This window comes from Marmota marmota, unplaced genomic scaffold, assembly GCF_001458135.2.
Source record: "Marmota marmota marmota unplaced genomic scaffold, marMar, whole genome shotgun sequence".
Lineage (NCBI taxonomy): Eukaryota > Metazoa > Chordata > Mammalia > Rodentia > Sciuridae > Marmota > Marmota marmota.
Genome location: NW_026000229.1, coordinates 14,783,864 through 14,789,108, shown reverse-complemented (window position 1 = coordinate 14,789,108; position 5,245 = coordinate 14,783,864).

The window sequence follows — 5,245 nt, the reverse complement described above, 5'->3', positions numbered from 1 at the left end:
GCGTGGCGCCGCGCGGCCGCCGGGCGGCGGGCCGGGAGGCACCCGGCCCGCGCCTAGGAAGCGCGCTGGGCGGCGAGCCAGAGCCGGGTAGCGCGACCCTGCGCGGGCTGCCCGAGCTGCCACTCACCGGCCCGGGGCCCGACGCTGGAAGGCACCCTGCCATGGCCGCGGGAAGAGGAGCGAGCGCCACCCAGCCCTCAGCGCCTCGCAGAAGCAGGTGCTCCGTTTCCTTGAATGCATTAAGGCAGGACCCGACTCAGGACTCGGCCGCAAATGTTAGTTGAGCACCTACTGCGTGCCAAGCCCTGTGTTAGGCCTGAGGTTAGGTCGGTGAATAAGAGACAAACACTTAACATGGGCGGGGGGTGGTGGTGGTGTAAATAATGAAGACACATCACCACCGAGAAGACAGAGCTTCAGACAGTGAGAGGTGCCTTGGAGACCAATGAACGGGGAGGGGAAAGGCATGTGGGAGTTGGAGCTCTCTTTTAGACTCTGGTCCTAGAAGGAAAACTTCCTGGGATAGCACCCTCTGAGCTGAGACCTGAGTAAACCATGGCAGGCCACAAGGCCATCATCCCAGAGAAGGGTTTTTGGACAAAGTAAATAGCAAGTAAAAGACCCTGGCTCCCCCTCCTCACTTCTTGCTGGGCCCTAGGCTCCCAAAGTGCAAGATCACTCCTCTTCCTCTAGCAACAGAAAGTATGCAAAGTAGATTTGGAGTCAGACAGACCTGGTTTTAAATTATGGCTCTGCTACTCACTAGCTGTGTGAACTTGCCCAAATCACTTGACCTCTCTGTGTGGTAGGTTCTGCATCTGTCAAATGGGAAGAGAACATTGGTATATTCCTTAAGGCTTGTGTAAGGATTCAATGATGTAAGGCTGAAATGCTTCGAGTCCAGCCGAGGGCATCTTTTTTTCTGTTAAATGATTGATCTGTGGGATCCCCTAGGAAGACCTCAGTTTCTCCATCTGAAAATGAGGTATCTCTTTGACTTGGAGTGACATTTGAACTTACTGTTCCCCATCCTTGTGGTGATGGGGAGATCAATGGTGGAACCATGAACACCTTAGACAAACTCTGGGGGACAGATCCCAGCTGGGGCTGGCTCTTGGCCACCCTCTGGAACTCAGAGCCCTGTTTACAGGAGGAGAGAGAAGCAGCTGAGCGCCCAGCCTCCCCATCTTGGCTCCTATCCCTTCGTCTCTTGAACTCTTGCCCTTCACTTTACATCTCAGGGAGGATTTTAGTCCTTAGAAATACTCCCTCATTTGGCCTGTGGCTGTGGCTGAGTGGTAGAGCCCTTGCCTCACATTTGTGAGGCACTGGGTTTGATCCTCAGCACCACATAAAAATAAATCAATCAACAAATATATTGTGTGCAGCTACAACTAAAAAAATTTTTTTAAAAAGAAAGAAATACTTCCTCATTTGACACATGGGGAATCTGAAGCCCAGAGAGGGAAGGATTCTACTGGAGGCCACACAGCAGTCCTGGGGTATGAAAGCATGTCAGCAGACCCTTGCTTGAGGATTGCTTCTCCATTGTACTTCATGGCCTAGTTCTGTCCATGTTATGGGTGGAAGAAATTGAGGCCCAGAACAGTACCATCAATCAGCAAAGGCTTCCTAGACCCATAAATAGCAGTGGGGAGAGAGACCATTTTCTTGCAGGGATGGGAAAGACAGGAACCCTTCAGGACACCTCAGATCAGTTTTAGTCCTACCATATTGAAGAGGAGCTCACACAGGGAATAGCATTTGGCCATCAGCTTCCCCTCCTCACCCAGGAAACCCAAGTCCCCCCCATCCTGAAGGGCCCGCCCAGGTGGGGCCAGGTGCCCCCAGGTGACCTTGCCTATCTGGGTATTGTGAGAGCTGGCTCTCTCGGCTGAGCTGTGGCAGCACTTGGTGGCCACCAAAGTCAGGCTGGGCAGTGCCTTCCCCCACCACAAGGTTCTGGACCAACGCCACGGTGTGAGGCGGTGGCCTGAGGAAGAGACTCCAGAGATGACAGCGACCCAGTCCTGGAACCGCTTTTCTGGCCGGTCTCACCTGCCTTCAGGTCAGTTTCAATGTTATCTCCCTGGAAGAACCGGACTGACTGGGCTCCCCTGGCCAGGTGGACCTTGGGATCTTTGCAGCCTGCTGTCCCCCGGCCGCCTGCTCATCCAAGTTGCTCTGTGCTGCGCTTCCGTGTCTGTGGCCACCTTTCCCACAAGATTGGAAGTGCCTCAGGAGCAATGCTGTGTCAGTGACATTCGCCACTGGGCCTGAGCCCTGGCCTCCAGCAGATGTTTGGGGTGAACTCGTGAACAGAGAGGTGAGGAGGGAGTGGCTGGGGGCTTGGCGATGGGGATGCACATGTGCGCATGTGCGCATATGCGAGGGGAGGGCTAGCCTTGAGCTTGTGGAAGCTTCAGGGAGCTGGTAGGTGAAGTCTGCAGGAAGGGAAGGTGGGCCACCAAAGGCTGGGGCTCCCCTGGTAACTCCAGATGCCTAGGAACTTCAGGCCCTTCCTTCCTATAATACAGGATGCCCAGTTGGATTTGAGGCCTGGGTGAGAGGCCCCACCAGGAGACTGTGTAGGGTTCCCCCAGATGAGAAGAGCCCTTGGGTACCAGCTCTGTGTTCTCCCTAGGACTCCCTGCTGAGCCAGGAGAACTGCTCTTCTCCTCCTGGGGTGGGGAGACAGCCAGGAGGAGAGTACCCAGGTGTCCTGGCCATTGGGCTGTGGCTCTCAGGAGGCTTCGTTCCTAAGAGGTCCCTGAGAACCCCCAGCCCTGTGCTTAGTGAGGGCAGGCAGACTGCTCCAGGCTGCAGAGCAAGGGAGAGGCAGAGCCTTCAGTTTCTTCCCCTTGCCCTACATGAAGGCCTCATTCAGGCTGGCCACCAGGCAGGCGCCCAGCCTGGCACCCCACACTCTGCCTGTGGTCCACTCGGAGCTCAGCATCCCTGTGCAATTCCAGGGAGCAGGTTTCCTGCGGTTCAGGTGAGCATGGGCGTCTGTCCTGGCAGTGGCCCCTGCTCACCTGAACCCTTCAGGGTCCCAAGGGGTCTGATTTCAGAAGTGCCTGTTCTTTGGGTCTTTTTTTAAAAAAATTTTTATTATTTATTTTTTTAGTTTTCGGCGGACACAACATCTTTGTTTGTATGTGGTGCAGAGGATCAAACCTGGGCCGCACACATGCCAGGCGAGCGCGCTACCGCTTGAGCCACATCCCCAGCCCTCTTTGGGTCTTTGCAAAAGTGTGTCTCAACTCCCCCATGAGATGGAATCCTCCCCAGGGCAGGGCTTGGGCCTCCTCCATCATGGGTGTCCCAGGCCTCAGCTCTCCAGTCTTGCCCAGGACTCCCCCGTACCCCCACGGCTAGCCAAATGCCCCCCTCTTACCCCAGGCAGGGCCTGCTGAGGCAGGGGGGCAAAGCCGGGCCTGGGTCAGGTTGGGGTGTGGGGGTGGACCTCCCAGCCCCTCTTCCTGGAACCCCGTTGTGATTATGAACCAAGCCTTATTTGTTCCCAGTCCCCTGTGACTGTCATAGAGCCTGGCATAGAGGGGGCTCTTGTGACATGAAAGAAGGTGTGTACATGGTGACTCTGACGTCATTTATGGGATCTGGGAATATTCAGACCCCTCCCCGTGTCCCTCCCAGGAGCTGCAGTCTGGACTTGGGGGCTTGCTCCTTGACACTCTTTCCACAGGAATAATGGAGACGGCCTGCTGATGGGCTCTGGGGCCTGGAGGGACTTTAGAGCAGATGGCTGAGGCTGGGCGTGGGCACGGGTCTGCCGGCTGGCTCCTCACCTGGCACAGGAGGGCTGAGACCCCAGGCAGGGCTGAGACCCCAGGCAGGGCTGAGCTCTGGAGACAGGCCAGGGGGCCCTTGGGGCCTGTGGGAATGGCAGGGCCTGTCTGGGAGGGAGCCTCCAACAGACGCGTTATCAGGCCCCGTCGCCAGCGTTATCTGTGGCTTCTCAGCAAAAAAGGAGCCATCACCGCTTAGACCACTCCAGGCCTGGAACAAAGCAGCAGAGTCAGCTGGTGTCCCCGTGGCTTCAGACCCGTGGGCCCAGCAACCCGTGGCCCACATTGGGTGACCAGAGGGGCGGCTGCCCAGCCGGCGACAGCCTGTCTGCCTGGACTCCCCACGCCAAGAGCCTGCTGCCGCCTGGACCACCTCCCCCGGGCCTGTCTTCATCAGGGGCATGGGGTCACCCAGTCTTTCCAGGGCCCTGCTGAAATGTCAGCCACAAAGGACGGGACACAGACAGGCCTGTGCAGGAACAAGGACCAAGTGTTGGCACGGGATGAGGGCCGGGGCCGAGCTGGTCAAATGTTTACTTGGAATGATTGGGGCGGGTGGGGGGGCACCCTCAGGCCATGGGGGCAGCTGGCGCCTGGTGTGGGTGCCACTGTGGGGCACACCCTAGATTGGGCCCAAATCCAGAAGCACCCAGAGGGGGCTGCCAGCTGAGACCTTGACGTGGGTGCTCCTGGCCAGTCCCTGCCCATTGCTGGGGAGAAACAGGAGCTGGGAGGACTGGCTCCTTTCTCTCAGAAAGCCTTGCAGGACTGCCAGGAGTGGTTGTGCAGGTTGTGCACTAGAAAAGGACACCTCTCTGTTGAAGCAAGTGGGCCCGAAACCCTGCAACCGGGCGAGGGACTGATTCAGCCCAAAGGTTGCTTTTTGTCAATTGACTGATAGGAGGGGACAACTTTGTGTACTAGGCACTAGGATGGTTCTTCTGGTACGAGATAGGCTGTTAGAGGTGGGCTTGCCAAATATAATACAGGATGCCCAGTTGGATTTGAGTTTCAGATAAACAATGAAAAAAAATATGTATGTATGTATATGTGTGTGTAGATGTCTACACACACACACACACACCTACATAGACACGCACTCATAGGCAGTGTAACCCTGATTTAGGCAATATTGCAATGTGTAAAGCATCACAAGGTACGGAGGAGGTTTGGGGCCCTTGGAGTCGTGGGAAGGGTCGGGGAAGGCTGAGCTGGCAGGCCACTGTGGCTGCGGAGGTAAGGAGGGCCGGGGAGTGTCTTCCTGTGGGGCCATCCTCCGTGGAAGCTGGGGCCCGGCAGGGTTGGAGGGGCTGCCACGGTAGCCGGCGCCCTCTGGCGGCCGTGTTGAGAGCAGGCTGGAGGGCCCTGGAGAGAGGGACGGCTCTGCCCAGCGCAGCGCCCACCAGAGACCCCCGTGCTGGGACCAGGCAGTGAGC